The sequence below is a fragment of the Miniopterus natalensis genome, chromosome 2 (assembly GCF_054644295.1).
Source record: "Miniopterus natalensis isolate mMinNat1 chromosome 2, mMinNat1.hap1, whole genome shotgun sequence".
Classification (NCBI taxonomy): Eukaryota; Metazoa; Chordata; class Mammalia; order Chiroptera; family Miniopteridae; genus Miniopterus; species Miniopterus natalensis.
This window is the reverse complement of record NC_142082.1, coordinates 20,515,695-20,541,920: the sequence shown is the minus strand read 5'-3', so window position 1 is coordinate 20,541,920 and position 26,226 is coordinate 20,515,695.

The following is a 26,226-nucleotide window of genomic DNA, read 5'->3' as shown; positions in this document are numbered from 1 at the left end:
AAGTTCTACTTCTACTTATTTGTAAGCTTGCTTTATGTTAATTTCTATTTTTGTGGGGGTTTTTTATGATGACTATAATATGAGAATACAGAAGTACATGGGTATTATTTTTAAATAAATAAATATCTAACTGTTAAAAGTCTTATTCATGCGGTACCTGATCGAAAAAGGTGTCAAGCAGGTTCTCCAAGTGATCTTTGGGAAGTAGGCCAGAGAATTAGAAAGCCCTGGAGAGAATCTTTTCAAAATACATTTGCCCCTCTCCCTGCCAGTGACTATCAGAATCTCAGGAGAAGAGACAGAAACCATTGTTATTTTTAAAAACTCCAAGGATTTCTGATACTAATCCTACCCGTCTAGTCCCTGGTGAGAACTGCCCGTTCACTGGCTTCTTCGGAAAGTTCTCCTTAACCCCCTTCCCCAGCCTGCACTGTAATGTCCTGAGGCCCCAGGACTAGGAGTGGGCTCAATATCACATTTGGCATTGCTGAAGTTTTCTACCTGGTGCCTCCTTCTGGAAGGGTGGAAGAAGAGGAAGACAGGGGTGCTGGCCTCCGCTGGTTCACAGCATTAAATTACTCAAGGAGTATGGGTGGAAGGGGGATTTCTGAGACCTTGTCACCTTAAAAATGCCTGAGGTCTCACACCTCCAGGGGGACAAAAAGCACAAAGTTGGTCACCCCAAGGGCCTAACCACCCTTCCTGTAGATCTTTCCTCCCAACTTTCAACCTCCATCTCACACCAGCACCCATCGCCCTCCTGATGCCTCTCTTTCCCACAGGAATTTATACTGAGGGAAATTACAGTCTTAGCCTGTCCAGAGGGCTGCTTTGGGGAGGGAAGGAGAAGTCAGGGAGGGCCAGATGGATCACTGTGAAGCAAACCCTGACACTTGACATGTCAGTCACAGAGCTGCCAAGATGCCCTTGGCCTGTTAGCTCATCTGCCCCACCCACAGCTTCAGTTCTAAGCTGCTCCTTGCCCAGGGCTGGCCTATAATGGAACCAGAGCTGGGCACCTGACACAAGGGCATCTCACCCACAGGCCAGCTGGCAACGCTCGAGGTGACTTGAAATGCAGAATTTGTCCTATCTGACTACCTTCCTCCACATATGACATAGACAAAAAGAGAAGATTAGGAAGCTAGTCAGAAATGAGACACACAGAGAGAAACGAGTATGCCCTGACAGGGAGACCACGTAGGCCAATGGATCTTGTGGGAGCCAGATCCCAGAGCCCTCTTGGCAACTAGCGACTCTCTGGTTCCAGTTCTGAGGCAGCACAAGCCCCTTATTCTCTAGGAAGCCTGGAGAGTGTCAGTTCCTTGCAAATGACAGAGCCAAGCAAAGCCAAACCTTTGCTTAATTGACTGCTTCCCAGGCAGGGCCTCCAGATATGAAATGGGGTGTAGACATGTGGGCAAGGCCACCCACATCCCATCTCATCAGAGCAACCATTGTGTCCTGCTCCGGCCCCCACAGGAAGTCAGTATCTTCCCCCATGGGCTTCAGGGTGGCCAAGTGGGGTTCAACTAAGCATCATCCCTACTCAGTGAAAAGCCGGCAGCACCTCGGTAAGGCGCCTGGGGAAGGCGTGGCTGGGAAACTGACCCCACTGGCAGCATTTCCCTTCCCCTTCCACTAGAACCAAGACAACGCTGAGGCCCGACTCTCCCTATCTGCACCCCACCTAGGGCTTCATGCTGAGTTGTGAACTTTTCCACTTCCAGTTCTGCCCTGGAAGTTCACCACAGTGGGGGTTCCCCACTAAAAAACATTGATCAGGGAGAGAAACGGAAGGAGATTCCCATTTCTCCCCAGGGATTGCCTGAGCCCCAGCCCTTCCTGGAGGTAGCTTGCAGCCTAGCCGAGCAGCATTCTGAGGCAACCTGCCTCTTGGGAAGGTGCCTAAGTCGTCACACGATCTCCTCTTATAAAGATATCTGTCACATTAGATTAGGGGCCCGTGCTACTCCTGGGTGACCTAGGAGAGGAAGCTGGCTCTGCCTGCCACCCTCTGACATCTGCTCTCTCACCTTAGAGGATCAGAAAAAGTCCGCCTCACACTACACCCATTCAGGCTGTTTTGGTGAAGCAGAGCGTCTGGTCTCCATGAGGAAACAAGATGTTGAATGCGCTCTTCAAGTCGCCCAGGATTATGGCCAGGACCCAAGGTGAGAGCAAGAAGCAAACTACATGCCCTGGCCAGCGTGGCTTAGTGGTTAGAGTGTTCGCCTGCAGACAGAAGGGTCTTGGGTTTGATTCCGGTCAAGGGCATGTACCTGGGTTGCGGGTTCATGCCCCAGACCTGGTCAGGGAGCGTGTGGGAGGCAACAAATCGACGTGTCCCTGTCACACTGATGTTTCTCTCACCCTTCCTCCCATATTAGGAGGGTCTGAGGGCAGGAAGCAGGGTCACGGTCTTAAGAATAGTGCAGTGATCTTAAGGGTGCTGTCTCTGCCCTAAAGAGAAGTGAGGGGGACTCCAATAGAACCACTGGTAAAGGCAGAGATGTCTGAAAGAAGGAAAGACACCACCTCATCCCCCTACTAGATAATAACTGAGCTACAGAACCCACTAGAATGCAGGGTGATGAGACATTTTTTCAGAAAACATTCTGGGACCTAGCAGCATGGTGCAATGGCATTTTAGTCTCCCTACGTCACTTATGAAGACCCCAAAGGGGGTGCTTGGCGTGTGTCCCTTCACATTTGGAAACTTGTGAGCAGACACTGTATGAGTTTCCTAGGGCTGCCATAACAAAGAACCACACACAGGGTGGCTTAAAACAATATTTACCGTCTCACAGTCTGGAGGTGAAAGTCTGAAATCAAGATATTGGCAGGGCCATGCTCCCTCTGAAACCTGGAAGGGAGAGTCCTTCCTTCTTCTGTTTAGCTTCTGGTGGTTTGCCAGCAATCTTTGGTGTTCCTTAGCTTATAGTTGCAGTGTTTTAGGCTCTGCCTCTGTCATCATATGACATCTCCCTACGTGCCTGCCTTCACATGGTCATCTCTTTGTAAGGACATCAGTAATATCGGATTAGGGGTTCATTCTACTCTAGTGTGATCTCACTTTAATTAACTGTATTTGCAATGACGAAGTTAGGATTCAACATGTCTTTTGGGGGAACACAATTCAACCCATAAGAGATACTATTATGGATTGTTTCTGGGCTAGAGATTTCTGACAGTGGGAGGCTCACCAGACTGGCCAGTGTCAGTTGGACTTGAAGGGACTGTCACATAGAGTGCCTAAAAGGAAGGCAGCTAACGCCCATCTGCTTCAGCTCTACATGGCTTCTGGAGGGTATAAAGAGAATCCAGGGATTCCTGTGGTTGTGCATGAAGGAGCATGTGGTTAGCAGAGGGACAGGAACCAGGAGCTCCAGGGAAGCCACAGAGCTGGATAACGGGACATCCAAACCAGAAGTGGGGTGTGCTACACTGATGAGCCCAAAGGGAGGCTCTGCCACCCCCCTCAGGGATGTTCTTTACCTCAGAGGAGGACAGGGTGAAGCTTAACATTGTCCCCGAGAAAGCCAGGGCTGGAACATGTCTCCTCATTAAGTCGGGGCTGGTGAGGTAAGGAAATCTCTGCCTCCTCTACTCCCCCTTCCTGCCTCCCAATCCCTTCTGAGAGAGAGAAAAGGAGAAAGGATCCCAGAAACAGACTACAACGCTCCCCCCTTTCTAAGCAGTTGCGAGCCAACATTCTTGCCAGGCCAGGAGGAGGGAGGAGACAAACATTACATTGTGCTTAAATTGAAGTTTTGAAAAGTAAGCAGGGTCAGGTCTTAAATGTTGGAATGAGACTATGCAAATGACTCAAAGTGACAGGAAAGTTAGCACCCAGTCAAGGGATCATTAAGGAATGCACTAACGAGTGGGACATAGGGGCCAAACCGTATAAATAAAAGCATCCATTGGGGAAAAGATTTATGCTGTTTCAAGATCGCTCTCCAACAAATTAAGATTTCTCCATCTACCAGCCACAGAGAGTTTTTCTGAACCCAGTTTGTAAAAGTGTCACATGCAGGCTGCTGTCCCCACCAGATAGGCTGTGCCCTTCATGATACGCCTGGAATCTGAGTTCAGACAGCTGTCTTCCTGCAACAGAGATGTGCCCTGGTGAGAACAGGTCCCAGCCCTCATCACTCCAAAGCCAGACACCAAACAACACTAGCAGCAGCACAAAGAGGTTTTTTCAGCATCTATCCTCAAGGAATCTCAATTCTTCTCCCCTCAGATTGCAAGTGCCAGAAATCAAGGAACTTCTCCAAGAAACCATGGAAAAGTAAGGGCTGTCAGGCTAAGAAGACAGCTCCACCATGTATTTCACAGAACCAAGATTTTTAGTGACACAGACCAGACTGAACCATGCTATAGGCAAACAACTCCTTCTTGAGCTTGTTACTCTGTAAGAACAAGGCGTAAAGAAAGCATTCTGATAGGTACTGTACTGAAGAGAAGTGTTGGAAGAATCAGTAGGAGGACCTTGCTCACTGCTAGGAGTCAACAACAGCAAAATAAAAATTGCAGGATATGTGGACAAATGATTTAATTAGAATCAATTCATCAACTTCTTATTAGGAACCCAATGGTGTAAGACATAGCATTAGGTACACTTTGGAATACAAAAATGAGGAGGGCAGGGTCCCTGCTCACCAGCTGGAAATCCAGGAGGAAGGACCTAGAAAAAGTCCACAAGTAACTATAAAACAAGACAAGATAATATATGCCATAAAAGATCAAAATTAATGCCATAGGATTTTCAAGGGAAGGAGAAGTCATCTGGTTTGGAAGAATCAGGAGGAGGTAGTATTTGGACAATGGATAACAAACTGTATTTTTTAACTGATGATACATGTACACAATTTTGTTTAATTCCAAAAGAATCAGATTTAATGGTGAGAAACTCAGTACTTTCTAAGATCAGAAAGAAGGCAAGGATATCCCATCTCACCACTCCCTTTCAACATTACACTGGCATTTCTAGCTAATGCAATAAGACAAGAAAAGGAAATAAAAGGCATATAGATTGGGAGGAAAAAAATAAAACTGTCTTTGTTTACAAATCACATGATTGTTTATGTAGAAAACCGGAAAAAATCAATAAAAAAAAACTCCTGGAACTAATAAGACAGTATAGTAAGTTTGCAGGATACAAGGTTTGCAGGGCACAAATATTCAAAAGTCAGTTGCTTTCCTATCTACCAGCAATGAACAAGTAGAATTTGAAATTAAAAACAGAATACCATTTACATAGTCACTCCCAAAATGAAATACTTAGGTATAAATCTAACAAAATATGTACAAGATCTATATGAGGAAAACTACAAAACTCTAATAAATAAAATTCAAAGAAGAATTAAATAAATGATTAGATAGATATTCCATATTTGTAGATGGGAAGATTCAATATTGTCAAGGTATCAGTTGTTCCCAAGTTAACCTATAAATTCGATACAATCCCAGTCAAAATCCCAGCAAGTCATTTTATGATTATTGACAAACTGATTCTAAAGTCAATATGGAGAAGCAAAAGACCCAGAATAGCCAACACAATTTTGAAGGAGAAAAACAAAACTGGAAGACGGACACTACCCAACTTCAAGACTTGCTATAAAGCCACAGTAGTCAAGACAGTATGGTACTCATGAATGAATAGAGAAAGTCTCTCATCAACTCTGGAAGTTATTAGCCACTTCCCTTTTTAATTTTGACTTTCCTTCATTCTTTTATTTATTTTTCTTTCTGGAACTTTTGTGAGATATATACTGAAACTTTTTACTTTATCCCCCATGTCTCTTAACGTCTCTTTAATATTTTATATCTCCTTAACACTTTACAATGAATTCTGAACAATTTCCTCAGCTCTAGCTTCCAGTTTATGTATTCTCTTGTTTTGTATAAATTTGCTGTTTCCTATAATTATTGTTTTGATTTCAGTGCTTATATTTTTCATTTCATATGCCCACTATATTTTCATTATATTTTTCTTGTATTTTTGTTACTCCACTTGTCTTTAATCATTTTAAGTATGTATTTTTAATAATTTCTACCTAATAGTTACATTTTCCAAAATTCTTAGTCATGTCCACTGATACACACTTGTGATAGCTTGTTTCCTCATGAATTTTAAAATTTAGCCCATATTTAACAGAACTCCATTTGAAGGATGGGAATCCTGCAGTGCAAAGTGTGGAATCGGGGTGTATCCTTCAGGCAGGATTTTGTTTGCTTTGTCAGTCTCCCCAGAGGTGTCATCAGCCTTGGGCCAGTTGAATGTGAATGTCTTAGCTTGAAGATTCCTGGACCACCCAGACAACATAAATTAGAACCAAACTCAGGCAAGGTACAGTCTGTGACTACAAATCCTCAGGGGGTACTTTTTCCCATCCAGACCCAAGCCAAAGCAGATGATGTGTCCTCGCTGACTCCTACTGCTGATGAATGGATTTTCTTAATCCATTATCTTACTGAGCATGTAGCTGTAAAAGATCCTAGCTTTGGGGGAGAGCTTCAGTTCCAAACCCTCTGCCTGATGCAGACCCAAGGCTTTTCCTCCAAGGAGGTTCAGACCCAAACCCTAGCCATTACCAGGTGTGATAACAAGTGCCCTCCTCCCAGGGTGGCCACAGTCTTTGATCACAAACTTACCACTCTGGTTTTCAGTTTGCTTTTCATTTTTTGCCCTGGAGATTTCTTTCACTTTTATAACCTCAGCAATGTATTTAAAGGGCATTTGTTATATCATATCCAATAACTTTAGGTGTTTTATAGTAAAGGAGTTCTAAAATTATATTAGCTCACAAATTAGTTGGCAAAATAAAGTCATCATAGTTGTTGCTTCCTCAAAGTTTGCTTATTCAAATATTTTATAAATCCCATACTAATAATGTTGTTGCCTCTCTAGACAATATGCCAGCCTTAGCGCCTCCTGTTAAATACCTGGCCTCTCCTCCTTTATTAATTCAAATCCCTGGGATTGATTTTTTGGGGGTGGGGAGGAGGGGTGAATTGATATTTGATTGGGCCAGCCTACTGGGCCATAGGCAGCCCATGAATTGGCCGCTTTTGAGTCAGGTCCAATCAGAGGTAGCTGGCAGCGGAATGGGGTTTCATGGTATAAAATACTATAGCCTACTGCTGCCTCAGGCGAGATAATGTCCTTAGAAGAACTTGTGGATACAGTGGGCACAGCCACAGACATTTCCAACACAGCCCTTCCCCTCCCAGCAGCATCAGAACAAAATACCATCATCGCCTGAATAGCATTTTACCTGTAAACCAATGAATAAATGGACAAGTAGCTAGTTGAACAGTCCATAGCTAATTGTGATGATTAATATAGGTTCAATTTAAAGGCAGTCTCTAATGGGTCAACATTTTTGTCGGTGATTTAGACATTGAGATCAAAGTCATTTTACAAATTTGATGCATGATATAAAGTTGAAAGAGACAGATAACACATTCCAGAAATGAGGTTCAAATGGTTTTGATTGATTAGAATAAACAATATTAAATTTAATAAGGATAGGTAAAGCCCTGAAGTTGGGTCCAAAATGCCAATTTTGAAGCACAGGATTGCTATGCCTGGCTTGGCAGCAATTTATGGTCAAAGAACCTGGGGGTTTTAATGACCATAATTTCAACCTGACCCTGGCTAGTCCTGTTCAACTCCTGCACAAATCCTCCTGGCTTTGGAGAGACACACAAGGTCTATAGAAAAAGAACTCCCCGGTGGTTGCCCAGCACCCATGGGCTTATATCCTAAATTACCTGGCTTTATCAACCCCTCATTTACTCTGACCTCTGCCCACTCTCTTCTATATCCCAACCTAACCCTTCTGATATTGTGCAAAATTTGGCTTCCTGGGCCCTTTTTTCATATCTCTGCTCCTTAGTCATTTTACCTGAAGTCTTTGGGTCTCCAAAAGCCAACTTATAGTAGGAACTTTGGAAGAAGTAAGGAAACATTTCTCCTGGAAAAGAGATTGTGGGAAGCATCATGGGCATCTCCAAATAAAAGCAGGAGTACACATGTCCTGCGCTGCTCTAGACAGTAGCTTAGAACTAGAGGATCAGATGCCTGTTCAATATAAGGCATTAGTGTTTCAATTAATATGTATAAGCTCTTACTATATGCAAAGTGATAGGTGCTTTCGGCCATCCAAGGGAAGGACTTTCCAATAAAGGGACATAAATCCGTCTAGCTGTAGTGCTGGAAGGTGATCACTGACCTCTTATAAGGAATATTGCAGAGTTGACTCCTGCATTGGAGAAGGGGGCTACACTCCAACCTATAAGGCCCCATCTGATGGCAAAATTCTGGTTCTGCAGTACTATTTCAAGCCAGGCCAACTATCTCAGAAGAGTACTGATAAGACCTAATCTTTCTGAATGCAGAAAAGGTGACAGACCACAAGTTGTCATCCCAAAGGGGTCAGAATGACCAGCAAAAATATCTGCAAAATACTTCTCTACCTACCTCTTTGCTTCGGGCCCTTTAAGTTAGCCCAACCCATACACAGGCTGCACCTGCAGAAGATAAAGGCTCCTGAAAATAGCTACGATATTCAGAGCAATTTCCCAGAACCTGCATTCTCTGATTTGGCTCAGGTTCCACCTGACCCTCCTCCAATCTCTTGGCTCTGACTTCACTTCAGTTATTTGAACCTTGGCTTTACTTATCCTATAGACCAGAGAGGTTTCAAACTTTAGCATCAGAATTACCAATTGGACTTGCTAAAACACGGATTGCTGGACTCCATTCCCAGAGTTTCTAATGAAATAGGTCTGAGATGAGCCTAAGAATTTGCATTTCTAACAAGTTCCCAGGTGACACTGATGCGGCTGGCCCAGGGACCACACTTTGAGAACTACTGCTCTAAACTGTGGCACAGCTCTTTCCTCTGCAGGAACTACCATCCTCAGAGGAACTACCGGCCTCACAAAATCCTACCTCTATCTCCTGAGCTATTGCAGCCCCAGCCATCCCTCCAGTACTAATGGCATCTTTGGATGCGATCAACAGAGGGATGCCTAAACTTCCCAGCATTGCATTCCTGAAATCCAGACTTTCTTGATCTGTTAAAATATTTAGCCATGATTTTATAGAGAAAATTAATTACAAATCACTTGAGAGTGATCATGTTTTAAAAACACAAAAAACTAAGTCCCCCAAATCTTCCTAAATCAGGTGAGACCCAGCTGGTAGCCCTATAGCTGCAAGACTAGAGTACTTAAACAAACAGCTGAAAGTAAACACTGGGGGTGAAATATTAATAGCTAACTCTAACATAACTTATGCCAAGTTTTGTCATAAGCACTTTGCACACATTTATCATTTCATACCTCTTAACAAACCTATAAGGAAGATATTATTATTATCCTTATGTCACTACTGGGACAACTGGGGCACAGAAAGGTCGGGTAAGTTGCTTTAGGTCACACAACTAGAACATGACAGAGCCAGGATCAACCCCTGGGGTGGGGTTCCAGAATCTGCACTCCCTACTGCACTTGCACAGGCTCTGAAATCTGTGTTCTGGGTTCAGCCTGCTTTTTTGTCTGAAGCTTCTACTCCCCGTTGTGTGCCAATCTTCTAGAGCAATTGTTCCTTTGAGACTTGTTCCCTTGTCTAAGAACATAATTTCAGGTGTCAGCAAGCAGAGAGATTTGGAGGAGTCTATGGAGTGGGCCTCAGACCATTCCAGGCATATCCAGTTGACCATGAATGTAAACCTCACTTTAATAAGGGTCTTAACTGTCTTTCAATGACTTAGTTGAGGCAGGAAAGCTGGGAGCACAGAGTTCTCAAGGGCTATCCCCCTCGGTCAGCGATTTTCAACCTTTTCATCTCATGGCACACAAACTAATTGATAAAATTCTGCGGCAGGCACACCAAAAAACATTTTTTTTCCAATCTGAAAAAAAAATAGGTTTAATTTTGATTCATTCACCCTAGATGGCTATTATTGTGCTGGCTGTTGTAATTTTTTTTTTTTTTTGACAATCTAAGGGAAAAGAGGTCAATGCCCCTGACTAAATAGCCAGGTGTTCCATGTTTTAAAATTTCTTGCAGCACACCGGTTGAAAATCCCTGCTTTCGATGGTAGGCTTTCCTGGAAGTCAAAGTAGGTCTGGGTCACTTAGAGATTTTGAAGATATCTCCAAAAGAGGGGCTTATTATGAAGGTTTACATTATGCAAACAAGCGCATTTAACCTCCCACGTAAATACATAGCGCACTATAATCGTAACATTCACAAGATGATTACAGGATTTATTGACACTCCTGTGAATTCAGTGTGCTCTGGCCCTGTGGTGGGGTAATGGTCTGCCATCTGAGGGGTATGGGAGGAGTCTATGTCCGTGCCTGTTGTGTAGCTCTGTGCCTCTGTGTGAAACATCATCTGCAGAGAACATCCACCATCCTATGCTGGGGCCCTGCCTCTGGCCCAAATGGCACCCCTCCCATCTGTAACAGGCCTTGCTGGAGGCTCCCAGTTCCCTGAAGGTTCTGGCTGAGGCTCCAGCAGCAGAAGGGCTTCATCTCTGTTTCTCCCAGAGTCTGGCCAGCCTGGCCCAGCACCTTCTGTCTGCCCTCCGTCTCCTCTCTTCAGAGCTTCCCTCTTCTTAAGGCTCTGCTGAATTTCTCCCAGTCCATTCACTGCTGCCTTAAAACTGAAAATTCATGATGTTCTGGACCAATGGCCAATATTTTAATTAGCATCTAATGGTCCTTTGCTTTTAAAGATTCCCTTGCCTCATATCCAGGAACATATCACTAAACCTCTATATTATTTCTACCTCTGGCTGAGACACTTGACCAAATAAACAGTTTTTGGCCTGCTTCCTCTTTATGAACAGAAGGGGCACTGCTTTGACTTGAGTTTGCCTGCCTAGCCTTTCAGAGGGGCGGCACCTCCACATTGACCCTTTCCACCCAATACCTGCCTACAAGAAAACTATGGTAACAACATTCAATTGCTTGGGCTCTGTTTGTCTGCTGGACCAGCAACTACGTTTTTCCCGGGAGTGGGTGCATCTCAGTATACTGATAGGATTGGTCAATAAAATACAGGATGCCCAGTTAAATTTGAATTTCAGAGAAACAATAAATACTTTTCTAGTATTAGTATATCCCATAAATATTAAGGTCATACTTATACTTTAAAAGTATTGCTTGTTTATCTGAAACTCAAATTTAATTAGTGTGCTGTATTTTTATTTGCTAAATTTGGCAACACTAAGAATATATAAAGTAATCCAGTTAAATAAACATTCTAAGAAAATGTTAAAATATTACCAGTAAGTACAAGCATCTAGCTGGCCTAGCTAGCAAAGCTCACATGCCTGCCTCTTGGTCAAGGGAAAGTGGACATCTGATGAACTGACACACTGATCCAGTGGAGGAGAGTTAAATCTCCTAAAGGAGAGAAAAAAGAAAAGCAGAGGAGAGGAGGGGAGGGGAGAAAAAGATAGAATGAAAAATACTAAGAAGTTAACAAGGTCTACCAATTACCAAACGTCCTTTAAAAGGATGGTGTGGGGTGGGTGTGTTACCGGACACGGTCTGGGCCCGGGGTGGGTCTGCCTAGGGCCTGCCGGTGGTGTCTGAGTTCTTGACTTTGTGTAGAAAAGATTTCACAGCAGAGTCCAGGTGGCTTTTGAGAGTATGTTTATTAAAGCTGGGGACAGTGAAGCAAAGGGAGGACTTAAGGTAGGAAAAGCTACAGGAGAGGAAAAGTCAGAGGAAAGGTTCAGGGGGTTAGCCTGCGCGGAGCTGCCACTGCCCCACTGCTCCCCTGGCTGCAAGTCTCCTGGGGTCCCTTAGAGTTTAGGAGAAAAACAGCAAAGACACAAGGCGTGGGCCTGCTCTTGCGAGAGCTTGCAGTGGCTCATTTGCCTTGAGGCTTTTTTTCTCTCTTTGGCCAGCTGGAATCCTGGGAGAGGTCTCAGGTGAGGGTCTTAACAGAATATTCATTAGCTTTTCAGGGGTGTTCTTCAATATGCTGATTTATCAAAATGTGTATGTAGAGGGGTCAGGGGTTATTTTCTGGTTTGTTTCATTTTAAAGAAAGTCATTGAAGAAGGACCTGGGACCAAAGCTGTTCTGTCCCAGAATGGTCTGGAATATGTAAACCATTTGTCCCTTAGTGTCCTTGGCTAGGGAAGATAAAACCCTGTGAGTCATTAGCTGGCTGTAAATTGGTCAGATTTTTTGCCTTGTTTAATTATATTGTCTCAGTTTCCCTTACTCCACTTGCCAAGGAATCTCCTTAGCTTCTTACTATCCTGCCTCAGGTTAAGAGAAAGATTTTAGAACAGAGAAGGTGAGACTGGTAAAGATAAATCACTCTCCCATTATAATTTTCCCAAAGGCACTTTTGTAAAAAGCACAGGGAGATTCCGGAGGCCCTGGTCCTTCTCCCGGCTCCAGGACTGATCACTGGTGCGCGGCAAAGCCCTTTACAGCGACCTCCATCCCAAGGCCTCAGTTTCATCCTAGATGCCAAACAGGTTTCTGGGTATGGAAAACATCTTTAGGCCCTCAGAAAAAATGTGTGGGATATGGTTAAGAGAGTCTTCTACTATTTAATAACCTGTGACAGGGAGGTATCTCTGTCCCTCAGGTGAAAAGAGAGGACAATAGCCTCATTAGGAAACATTTTTTAATTTAAAAAAATCTATCAGAAACATTCACAAAAGGATTTTAGTCAAATGATGTAATAATTTTAGGCAATAATAACCATACTTTTGAAAGCCAGTGCTGATTACCAGGTGTATTAAAAATGGCCTTGGAGGAAATCTCTGTGCAAATATTTCTTTTTTAGTTTAATTTCAAAGTCTACTTAAAAGGAAAAAAGGAGGATGTCTGAAGTAGTAAAAAGTAGCAATCATTTGCACCTGGACAGACTATGTTTCATCCCAGAATCTGGAGCATTTTGTGCACAGATGGGAGAGACTGTGTGTGCACAGGATGCCGTGGGGGCCGGGAAGGGGCAAGGCCAAGAGACAAGGTGGTTCTGCCGAGGTCACACAGAAACACAGGTGGACTTGAGAGCACCACTCCCACCTGATTACAATCGTGCAGCCTCTGTTCTGCAGGGAGCATGGGCTGTGCTATGGCAGTCCCTCAGAGCTTCCCGAGCATAGACCCTGTGGCCAAAGAGAAGCCAGTGAGGCTCCGGCTGAGTTTCCTGAGCACTTGCTACATGCACAGCACCGTTAAGCACCAAGGGAGAGACTAAAGATGGACAAGACCCAGATTCTGCCAACAAGCATGAGACTAACTCATAAGACAAGATTCTCTGTGAAGAGATGGGATCTACCAGCGAGGGTGGGAGGGACTATGTAGACCTTGCCCTGGGCCTCCAAGGGTAGGAGGGATTTAGGTAGAAACTTGGAGCTTTTCACAGTGTGTCAGGACACTCTATATTCTACCTGACTCCTTTCTCCATCAGAGGACTAGAGAACCCCCGTCTTTCCCCCATGAAATATAAAGTAGGCTTAATGCTGGCCTCCAAGCTGTTTGCTGAAGACCAGGCGTTGTGGTCTCCTCCAAGAAGTTCAGAAGGGATTTTGGTTATTGTGTTCCCATTCTCTTTGTGTTTTACTGGTTTCTAGCCCCACCCAGTCCTTTTGTTCCCATCCCTCTTCTTTCCCTTTCTGCAGAAGAAAAACTCATGATTAGACCTCAAGACAAGGAAAACAGAGAAGCTTCTGGATTCTCGCCCATTTCGTTGAACTCTTGGGGCAATAATGGTTCTTGTTAGGGCTGAGCCAGAGCCTGTGCCAGGAGGGGAGGACAGGACCTCTAAATGCTTATGGAATAAAGAATTAGAGGCCGGCAAATGGCAGTCACAGTGGGACCCACCATCACTTGCTACCACACTGATGGCCACCAGGCAGCCTAGATTTTCTAAGACAGTTTCAGTTTCTTTTTTTTTTTTAAAGTTTATTTTTATTTTTTTAAAAATATATATTGATTTCAGAGAGAGGAAAGGAGAGGGAGAGAGAGAGATAGAAACATCAATGATGAGTCATTGATCGGCTGCAGCCCACAACCCGGGCATGTGCCCTGACCGGGAATCGAACCCTGATCGCCTGGATCCTATGTCGACGCTCAACCCCTGAGCCACGCCCGGCCGGGCGACAGTTTCAGTTTCAAATGATCCCATAGACCAATCAAATGGCCTGGAAATTATAACATTTCAGTGTCCAAGCTACAATTTCAAAGCTGCCCCCTCACATGAGGAATTGCTACAAAAATCTTTCATTGCCCCCAAATGTCCCACTGGATTTTGGAAACTACTGTCATTGCAGCTAGAGGCTGACTGGAAAGGAGGTGCATTTGGCCTTCATAGTGTCCCCACATCCCCTGTCGCTGTTGCTCCCCCTCATACAGTGCTGCCCACCGCCCACCCCACTCCATCCCCCCTCTGCCTCCCCTTTAAGGAAAACACCCCAGTTAGGATCCAGCAGGTGCACATGGGGGCTACGTGACTGAAGAGGATATTAGGCTATTTGCATCCTCATAAGAGACGGTGTCCTGAGACCAAGGAGTGACATACTAATAAGGAATTAGGGGTGTAAGCAAAGTGTAAGAGAATATGGGGGAAGGAGGGTGAGGGGTCTCTGTGGAGTCCCTTGAAGCTGAGTGGCCGCTGTCTGCTCTGCCTGTTTGCCACACTAAGTCTCCTGACCCTGGCAGAGGAAACTGAAGCTGCGAGCAGGTATCAAGTAAGTATGAATGTCCCTCAATGAGTGGCCGAAGCTGGACACTGCCCAGTGGGCCCATGTACTTCTGCAGGATGGGCCATGTGGCAGGAATAAGCACCTTGGTGACTTTGCCAACAAACCCTTGGGTACTGGCTGCAAGTCTGAAGGTGAATTCTGTATATTTCTGCCCTTCTGCACCAGGGAAATCCTGAACCCTGCCTGCCAGAAGACTACCCACCAGTGGCTGATATCACAGGAAGGACTCAGTCCACTGGGGCACCCAGCTACTCACTGTTGATGGCCTCCATGTCACAGAGTCACAGACTCTCAGGACACCGATCACATCACAGCCAGAGACTGTGGAAACAGAAGTCTGCTGTGGCTCATCCATGCATCGTGGGTCTGGAGCCTGCCCAGAGCATGGTCTCACCCAGCCGTCCAATTGAATCCTACCAGGGCCCACCTGCCTCAAAGGCACACCCCAGTCTACCCCATGTTGACGGTCTAGGTCATGAGCAGTCCACCTGCTCTGTGCTCCCTTCTTTTCACTCTGCTCCCTGATGACAATTGTCTCACTTCTGCTTTGCCCCCAACACCTTCCAGCTGGGGCCCGACAGCACCTTCCTGTTCTCTGGTTTTGATTCCATTCTTTCTCATTTGTTGCCTTTTTCTCTGTTACTTCCATGGACAGATATAAATGTCATGACCCAGGCCTTCTGCAAGCCCTAGAACATACTGTCTCTATGTAGAGTCCCCACAGAAAGGTGTGTTGAGTGAGCTAAGAGAGAAATCAAACCTGAAGAATCTCTCCTCCCTTCTTCCTTCTTTCCACCTCAGAAGATGGGTAAACTTGACCCTTTTCCAATCTGTACCCTGGTAAAAGAGAATGCATTGCAATCAAGTTTCCATAGAAGGCTATTCTCACCTCAGTGTTTTCCTCTGGCTTTCCTATGGCCAGATATTTCCACAGTTAGAAATTAATTCCTTTGCCTTTTTTTCTGTTAAAATACTAACACGCAGGGGAAAAGTAACAGCAGTTATTTCTGTTTCACAGCAATACTTATTCTGAGAGCATACTTTGATAGGGAGGGAAAGAATTTAAGATGAGGGAGTTGGGAACAGTTATGAGAAACCTCAAAGAAAAGAGAAACAACTGCAGAATAGAAAGATGGAAGGGGGCCCAAGCCACACTTTCCCTGCCTCAGAGTTTTGCAGAGGCCAAGTGAATCTGAGCCAGGTCTCAAATCCGCCAGAGGGGAAGGAGGGACATACTGAAGCAAGTTCGGGCATTGAACACAAAGGCCTCCTTTAGTCCAGGGACCATGTAGGCACCAAGGATGCAAAGAAAAGAAAGACCCAGCTCTTGCTCCCAAGGAGCTCAGTCTAGTGGGGAGAAACACAAGGATATAGTGTTCACAATACAATTTGAAAGTGCTTCACCTGAGCGAGGCACATGGAGGAGGGGCATGGCCAATAGGCGCTGGATGCACCCTGGGGATGAGAGAGGATCTTTTCATGGGCTGCTGTAAAGAGACAAGTAAGGAGGAGTCTAGCAGGAGAGGGAAAGGAATATCAGCAGAAGGAACAGCCTAAGCAAAGGCTCATGAAAAAGCAAAGTTCAATGTGATTGAAGTATAGGGCCCTTAAGGTGGTGTGATGGGAACTGAGGCTGGGAACGTGCTGGTGATCACTGAAGGCAACGTCAAGACATTTGAAAGCAACAAGGAGCTACTGATGGGATTTAAGCAGAGGACTACATGGGTAGTTTTTATCTGGATTGTTCGCTCTGTAGGCGATGGAGCAGAGGGCAATGAAACTAGAGACAGGAAGCTGGTTAGGAGGTGATGGTAATAAATGGGAGATGAAGGGCTGACCCAAAGCAGGGCCAAAGGGCATCGAGAAAGACTGAGAAGTAGCATCTGTGAGACCTGGGGACCATTTAGGGGCTGAGGGAATATAAGAAGGTGAAGACAATGCCTGGATTTCCGGCAGGGCCACTGGTGAATGGTTAACTCTCTACCATTCTATCCCCCAGACAGGGGGTGCAGGGGAGTCATGTGGGGCTTAGGTTTAAAAGCCGGGATATAAGTAAAATTTATTTAGTCAACATTCTATTTGAAAAATCCCTTAGATTACCCATCAAGTCCAGTTGCTCTGGTTGAATTAAATGAAGTTCCAGTGCTTTGTTGTGTCTAATCTTTAAACTCCAGAACCACATTTGGCAATGGAGATATACTCATCATAGGAGAAACACAAGGAACCAGGCCCCCATGAGAATACAGAGTCATATCTTCCATCTCCAGGGCCTTCAGTCACAGGTAGAATGGCTGGCAGGAACCCCACACGCCATTTAAGTCAGAGGTTCTCAACCTAGACTGTATATCAGAGTCACCTGGGGAGCTTTAAAAATACAGATGTGTGGGCCCTACCCCCACAGTTTCTGATTTAACCCTCTGGACTGCAGCCTGGACATCTGGATTATTAAAGTTCCTTGGTGAGTAGGTGCAGACAAGGTTGAGGACCTCTGATTTAAATTGTTCTCTCCTTCCCAATGCATCATTTGAATTCCTATGAGTTAAGGGGCAATGAGTGAGCTCAGATTTGGACTTAGGGTAACTGTCGGAGGTTCAAATAGAGACATCTCTGCCCTCCGCTAATGATCCCTCCGGAGCTTATAAATGTTTATCCAGGCAGCCCTGGGTCGGGCAATGGCTCCTGATTGCTGGGTACACTGGCTGGGATGGGAAAGAGGCTTCTCCCAGACAGTAGTTCCAGACAGCTTGGCTCTGAAACACAAACAAACAGAAAATAGTCACTCTGCCTCCCAACCTGTTCAGCACTGGGGAGGTGATGGGGTGGGGATCAGGGGAGGATTTCAAACAAGGGCAACATTTACTAGGCTTTTCCAACCTGCGTTAGAATAGTTATTACCGCAAATAGCCGTTTTGGCTGCTATGAGTCTGTAATTTCAACCTCTGAAGTAGCATATTCTCAGAGCTTCTGGTATCTCATTTTGTTGATGCAATGAGAAAAATCCAGGGCCAGGACTTGAGGCGGGTTCTCACCCTTCAGCTGCTGGTGCCATGGTGATTACCAGGCTCTTCAAAATCCTTCAGAGTCTAAGTTATGACTTAATTCTTCTTTCTTTTTTTTTTTTTTTTTTGTAATCTGCACACCCTTCCCTTAAAATGCCTATGGTACCCTGGAGCATCTTTGAAAATCTAACCCCAGTGAATCCCTTAGAGACCTCGGAGACCAAGTCAGTTTATCTGTGAGTCCACAGGATGACCTTCTAGCTCAGCAACCAGAGCAGAAGTGCCCCTGTATGGAGTGGAGTCCTCCAGGCATAGCAAAGACCCCCCTGGCCTCCATTCTGCCCTGACCCTTTGGATATATTGATAGATCTTCCCCATGAGGTCCCTGGGGAAAGATGAGATACGTACCAGTCTCAGAGTTTGGGGGGATGAAGGGCATATACCAGCCCCAGCTTTTTGGATATTCGGATCCATCTGTGTGATCAAGCCCAGGGTGAAGGGGTTCCAAATGGAACCCAGATGGAAACCTGAGCTCGGAGGGAAGACCCCAGGTTGGCCCTGACTGCCTTGAGCCTCCCCTTTTCCGGCGCTGCTTTAACCCATTATGAAGACAGCGCTTTTGTGGGAGTCCAGCCCAGCCACCCACCAGTGACCCGGGGCAGGAGGCTCGGTCAGGAGCAGGTCATCCCAAACACTCAGCTGACTGGCTTCTGTGTTCCTTTGCTATTTTGCTTGGGGTCCCTCCACTCTGCTGACAGCAGGAAACCCTGAGACAGGTGTCTTCTAACTTGAAGAGAATAGACAGGGATTCTCATTTTTTACTTTGGATTTCCCAGATCTCCAATAGCTACAGTGAGTGGCTGTGAAATTCTTAACACAAAAGCAATTTGAATTCATTTTCATAAAAAAGAAAAAAAAAGGTAATGCAAAATCAAAGAGTATTTTGTGAGAACCAAGAACAAGGAAAGATGTCACGAAACTGAAAATTCATAACATTCATTCATTCAACAAACACCCGCCCTGTGCCGCGTACTGTGTGATGTCCAGGAGCTTCAAACAAGAATGAGGCAGCGTCCTGGCCTCCACAAGCTCTCTGGATTGGTTTAGGAGGCAGATGATTTAGTCATAGTGTGTATTAACAATAGCGTGTGTAAATAATAGTGCGTGTTAATAGTGCATGTTAACAATAGTGCGTGTTAACAATAGTGTGTGTGAAGGGCTGTAACAGAGGTGCTACGGCAGGCCCACGGGGTGCCTGACACTGCCCAAGGTGTCAGGGAAAGGCGTGAGAAGGTTGGTAGGAATTCACCAGGCTAAGAATAAGGGAGGGATGGTGCTGCGTGAGAATCAACAGAGCTGTGTGAAAAGGTGACCCCTTCAAGAATAAAATTCCACAGCATGGGCCCTCCACCTGATGCCCAGCTTCGGCAGACTGCCGAATGAGCATGTGTGCACTCTCCCTGGTCCGGCAGGAGGCCCCTTTCCTGGCGCCGTTCTACTGAAATTTCTTCTTCCCTACGTGCTGGATCTGCGTGCATATGTCTGGTAAGCACCAACACAGGTATGTGGCCTTCAAAGTCACATACGTCATCCTACGCGGGATGCTAAAAATAACTTCCCCATCTGCTGCCTGCCACCTCACCTGCCCAGGCAGAAGGTAGCCAGGTGGGCCTGGCCACAAAGCAGGAGCCAGCAGGGGACGACCCCGTCGGCTTCGCAGTTTCAATAACGATCCCCTGGTTTCCAAGCGTATCAGGAGGCAAGAGGCTTTTGACACATGCAGACGCCGACCTCAGAGAGCCCTCAAAAGAGGAGAGAGTGTTCATCGAGTATCCGCTCGGTGCAGCCACAACGGGTCGGCTGCTCCCCGTACGTCACTGCTGCCTCCATCTAAAGAGGAATCGGAGGCTCAGGGTCCCACAGCTGGGAGCGGTGAGGTCATGCTCCACACCAAGCCGGCATCAGCCCCACAGCCACACCTGCCTGGGCACACACATGCCCTCCCCTCACCTTCCTGGAGACGGTCGCCCTCCTCCAGCCAAACCAAGGGCTCAAGCTACCTTCCCTTACCCCTGCCTGGGCTGCTGGGTGTGGAGGGGCCTCTGCCACGCTGTGATCCTTCCCCTTCACGTAGCTGCTCCAGCGGAGTTCGCACCCCAGCACCCGCAGGCCGGCTTCAGAGCAGGGGTCTGCCGACTCCCTGCACAGTCTGGCCCTGATGGGAGTGATGTGCGGATCCTGGAGCAGGCAGCACATTGGTGGATTCATTTTCCAGAGAGGCCGTCATGTGCATGGTATCAGGGAACCTGAATGTGTGAGAGAATTAAAGAAGGAAGGGGAGGGGAGGGGAGGGGAGGGGAGGGGAGGGGAGGGGAGGGGAGGGGAGGGGAGGGGAGGGGAGGGGAGGGGAGGGGAGGGAAAGGGAGGGGAGGGGAGGGGAGGGGAGGGGAGGGGAGGGAAAGGGAGGGAAAGGGAGGGGAGGGAAGGGAAGGGAAGGGAAGGGAAGGGAAGGGAAGGGAAGGGAAGGGAAGGGAAGGGAAGGGAAGGGAAGGGAAGGGAAGGGAAGGGAAGGGAAGGGAAGGGAAGGGAAGGGAAGGGAAGGGAAGGGAAGGGAAGGGAAGGGAAGGGAAGGGAAGGGAAGGGAAGGATCAGGTTTGGAAATTAAATCCTTACAAGTTTAAAAAGAGAAAACAATTAAATCCATAGCCCCTTATTCTATGTGCAAATATCACATATGTAACCCTAGAGTTTGGGATCCCCCAGTAATACGGACAAGATATCATTAGACCCTGGCCACGTCCCCTTACTTCAGCGCCTCTAACTGTCCGTCGGTCTATTTACTATGCCCCTTCCCAGAGCACGTTCCCTCACCCACAAGGCGCCTGGCTTCCCTTCGCTCCTTCCAGCCCACTCATTCTCTCCCAAGCCGAGGCCACGGGAAGTTCTTCAGACTCGTTCTCCCAGCTCCTGCCCCATTCGGGAAACATTGCCTTTAGCCCCATTTCTCCTGAGCCTTCAGTCCCTCTGCTTTTTAGATGTTACCACTCCTGACTCATCTCTTCCCTCTCACTCTTCTTCTCTGACTCCTCCCAACTGTCTCTCTAGTCTCACAACCATGCCCCCTTCAAGGACATGAGAGTTCAGTCTTGTTTTTCACACGAAACGTGAAAGGATGAATGAGACAAGACCACTGTCCAGAGAGTAGAGGGGAAGGATTGGAGAAGAGATCAGGAGGGCTGGAGGAGTCGGGTGGGAGTAATGAGGAAGCTGGGAGGGAGCTTGACAGAGAAACGAGAGCTTAAGCTTAGTCTGTAAAATGGGTATAAAAACATCTAACTGGAAAGGTTGTTAAAAGAAGTAACTTTATACATAGAGCTTTGCTTATATGATCTCACATTGTTGTTATTTCTTTTTCTTTTTTCTCAACAAGTGAAGAAATTAGAGCTTAGAGAGATTAAGTAATTTGCTCAGAACCATTCAGTTAGTCAATAGCAAAGGCAGGATCCAAGCCCAAGTAGGTCTGCTTTTAGTCACCATATGACGGTGCCTCACACTTTATGCCTGACAATCTAATTCTCAGGGGCACCACAACCTCACCCCCAAAATTACAGCTACTGCATCTCAAGCAAGGAGCTTATGCCTCCCAATCTTAATCATCTCCAGGACAGATATTCTTGCCCACTGGGCCATTCCCTCCCCTCCCCCACTCACCTGGATTTCTTAATGTATGAGTTGGTCAACAACCTGCTAGGTAAATTACTGCTCTAACACTGCTAGCTATTGACGATGCCCTAGAAGGGGTTGGATACAGGCTCCTTGAGAGCAAGAGCCTTTTTTCCCCTTCAGTTCTATCTCCTCAGCTCATTGGGGCATGTACTATGTACAATTAAATACTTACCTGTAGACGTATGGCCAAGATGAGGTCTGCTAAAAATGTGAAGTAACATTTCAATGATCCTCCTTAGTTCAGTGTGGGGTCCGGACCTTTTGAGATGTGTCACTGACAGACAGGGCCACTAACACCACTGAGGCCCAGGTCCTGTTCCACTCTGACTTATCAGGGGTCCTGGGAGGTGTGCAGATAGAGGGAGGAGCAACGTGTACTATCCTCATAACATTCGTGTGAACTTTAAGGTTTAGCTTTCATCACAACTTATCTGTTGAGAGGAACAATCTTCAAAAGTAATTTCCAGTGAATATATAATTTTCTTACCGTTGATACTGACCTTAATTATGCCAGTCCTTGAGACATCTCTTTTTCACACTGTTTACTCTCAAATCAGTTACTTTTCAAGGCATTTACTGAGTTTTTTTCCCCTTTCAAGCCCACAAAAAAGGCACAAGGATTTTTTTTTCAAATTAGAAATATATCTTTCCTTATGAGAAATGTGATACAGTTAAAATTCATGTAATACAAAAATGTTATAGTAAGCATTGAACATCTCATAACCCCTTTCCCAAAGATTGCCACTACAATAGGTTGCCTTCCTGACTTTTAATGCTTATATAAATATAAATGTAATTTGCATGAACTTCATCAACCAAATATACTGCTCTGAAACTTGCTTTTTTCTTTGACAGTCTATCATAAATAATTTTTGGTGACCATATATATAGATGTACACCATAGTTTTTAATAACTGCTTAATATTCTATTGAATAGATAAACCCTCAGTTTCACTAGTCAACCCCATGTTAATGGATATTTAAGCTGTTTTCATGTTTTTGCTATTCTAAACAATACTAGAACGGACATTCCTGAGAGAAATTCCCCAAAATGGAAATGGTGGGCCAAAGGAAGTGCATATTTTACATTTTGATGTACATTCTTAGATAACATTCCAGAAAGGAGGCTAAATATGAAGTTCTTACCTAAAGTTCTTTCCCATCTGAGTAGCAAGAGCCAGGAGAATGAATGTGAAAGGGCTCCACTTGGCTGTCCGTCACTTCCCACCCGGAGGCAGAGGTGGGAACAGCACATCTTTTCATGACTGCTTGTGCCTTACCACAGGTGGAAAGCAGGCAAATCCTTGAATTATGACTATTTTATCATTCTAAGATTCCAAGGGTTTCCCCTTTCAATTTCTAATAACCTCTTTGCTCATACAGTCCAAAGATTTCATGGTTATTTCCAAATTTAAGCAAAATGTATTACATCTGAAACTAACTGGAAGAAAGAATATTGTGCACAAGTAGAGTACAGAGTCAGTTCCAAGGCCAGAATGACTGGACAGAACTAGTCAGAGCAACAAGAGTGACTCTCAGACCCCAAAGGCCACTTAGTTTTTGTGATCTTCTCCAAAAACTTATTTTCTGAACCTGGCATTCAAGACACTATATAGTCTAGTCCCATCATAAAAGTTAAAGCCTTATATCCCCTAAATAAACCCCATTTCCCCCCAGTGAAACAAAAGTTGTTCCCTCCCACTCAGACATGTGCTTTTCTGCTTTGTGACTTTGTAGTTAATCATAAAAAGCTCCTGCCATTTCTTGAGTACCTATTATATTCCAGGCACCCTGCTAAGTGGTTTTGGGGGGATATTTTAGGTAATCCTCATAGCAATTCTGTGAGGCAGGCACTATTTCTCCCTATACTATAAGGAAAAATGAAGCTCAGAAAAGTTAAGTGACTTACCTAAAACCACACAGCTGTTCAAAATTGAGCCAGCTTTGGAAGCCATGACACCCTAATTCCAATGCTTCTGTTCTCTGCCCTGCATTGCCTCACGCGCGTGCACACTCGCGCACACACACACACACACACACACACCCACCCCACTCTCTCCAGCTCCCAACAACCTAAATCCTTCAAGAGGCAGCTCAGTAGAGGAAGTGTAAGTTCAAAGAAAAGATTCAGCTCAAATCCCCACCTTGAGCAAGTGGAAGTTATCTTTCATCGTTCTGAATTCTTATTGTCTAAACTCTGAAGAGCTTATTGTCCTGGCTGCAGTTTGCCACCACTTTTTTCATCTAATTCAGCCCATCATCTTTTTTCAGCACCTTCCATGTGCCAGGCCCTGCCCAGCCCACATCCCCAGTCACCAAGGAAGTGAGGCCAATGCGGTATCTCCAACTAGGTTGTGAACTCATAGGAGGCAGGTAGGATGGATACCCCTCCGTATTCCCCACAGCACCGCCACCCAGGAAGTCTGCAGCAAATATTTCTAGACTAATTGGCAGCTTGGATGGTTGACAGTAATGCAGAGGAGGGCAGGTTCCACCCCCACCCCACCCCCATCAGTGCCACTGAACAGACGCCTGTGCCCTGTGACCCACCTGTTCTGTAAATCCACCCGTTCCTGCTCTGAGGCATCTCTCTTCCCTCCAGGAAGGCAGCTCAGGCCAGGTCATTTATTCATGTCCTGCCTTCTTGGGAGACAGACGTGTAGCCCGGCAGGTACCTACCTGATAACAAGCCCATTAAACTTCCATCTCTGCTCTCGGCACGAGCTCCCAGGCTCAATATGTTTATCTTCCCTACTGTGCAGCTGGGTAGATGACGAGGGCCTGCTTCAGCACTGGGAAAGCAGCAAAAAACTACCTAGAGCCTTGCGTCACTGGAACAACAGGAACTGCACCCAGCGCTGCGTCCCCCCTCCCGAGGGACAGGGTTGGGGCAGAGGTTAATGGAAAACCAAACCCTGATTGTATGCCACCATTCCCTCTTCAGATTGCTCCTCTGCCTCCAACATACAGACATGCCCTTACGCATATCCACTCACCCCCTCCTTCCCTGGCCCCCTGACATGAAAATTCTAAAGAAAACACAGGTGAGAGGAAAAGCCAAGGAAACTACCTTTCAGGAGGGAACTGGAGCAGGTGGTGGCTGATCCACCCTCAGCCCGAGAGTTCAGGCAGGACTGTCACAGGGCCTGAAAATTCTCATTTCAAGTTGTTTTCTGAGATGGCCCAAAAGTCCCCCTTTGAGAAGCAAATATTGGGCAGCCAGGGCTGGCTCCATGGCACTTGGAAGGGCCCTACCTTGGCTTAATGCTCTGCTGTTGCCATCTTGAGATTCTAAATCACTTTTTAAATGAGAAACTCTGCGTTTTCATTGTGTGCTGGGTCCAGCAGGTTATAGAGCCAGTCCTGTAGATTGTGGCCAGCAAGATTCTTCAGGATCAGGATGCAGGACAGGATGGGTTCCTATGAAGGAGGGCTGGAAGGGCTGTCTCACTCAGGCCCCAGAATGCAAGATGCCACAGCCCACAACAGCTCTGGGAGCCTGCCTGAGGCAGGACCAAGCACTGTCTCTTGCCCCTCCCCAACCACCCTTGTCCATGTCACCAAACCCAGGAGAGCACTGAGCTGAAAGCTTATGGTCCCCCACCTCCCAGCTCTGGGTGTGCAATGGTGGCCTGTCCCCACACTTAGCTGACCATCCACAGGACCTGGGCTAGGCCTCCAGCTGCAAATCTTTTCACTGTCACTAGAGCCATAACAAGGTCCACGCTGAGGAAACTGCTACTATTCGGTGGCTGCCTTCAGCCCCAGCAAACAGCCAGGAACCCCTGTTTACCACAGCTGAGCCGCCCAGAGAGACCCCATTTAAGACTCTATGTGATCCAGAACCCAACTCAAGGAGGAAAAGACTTTATTCCCAACCTCATTCCTATGGGAAGACCAGCACTTTATTACAGCAGAGAGTGGGGTGCTTTAAGGCAAGAGCCAGGTCTTTGACCCCTCTGCACTCCAGGGTCAAGCTCAGGGCCTAACCCAAAGTATGCCTTGGAAGGAAGGGGGGAAGGAGGAAGGGGCAGGGAAGGGAGAGAGGCCCTCTGGTCTTTTAATCTACTCCAAAACAGCCTGTCAGATTCCACCAATATTACTGCATTTCTTAAAGACCTTTGGCCTTGAGAGGCCCTAATAAAATTCAAATTTCCCTAGAAATGGTAATTCTGTAAGCTTTGTTCTAGGGAGGAAAAGGGTGGTGCTTGGAGTCTGGTGAAAGCAGAAGGAAGGCAGGGAGGAGAGGAAAAGGGATCAACAATAAACAGGATTGCTGCGCAACACTGTGGAGGAAGGGCCCTGGGCAGGAACACACCCACGGCCGTAGTGGGGACAGGCCCCGTGCGGTCACTCGTGACTACAGAACAGTCTGACACAGTTCCAAGTGGCCTCTGAGCTGCCTCTTGCTGAGTTCTGCTTGTCCTAAACTCCTTTCTGCCCAGCTCCCTGCTGTCTTGAGCCCTGAATCACCCTCACTTCCCCTGCCATCAAAGAGCAGGGCCTCACTTGATGGAGGGGACATGCCAGAGTTACTCACTGGGTGGAACACAGATGAAGATTGGTACCTGCCACAGTGTCAGAGCCCTGCCTTCCAGCACTGGGCCTGTGTTAGTGTCAGCCCAGCCAGGGCCCACTGAGCACCCTGCGGAGCTGTGCTGAAACCTGTCCCGGCTACATCCCACAGCAGGAGGGGGAGAGGAGGGCCTGGAAATCCCATCCGCTTCACAGAA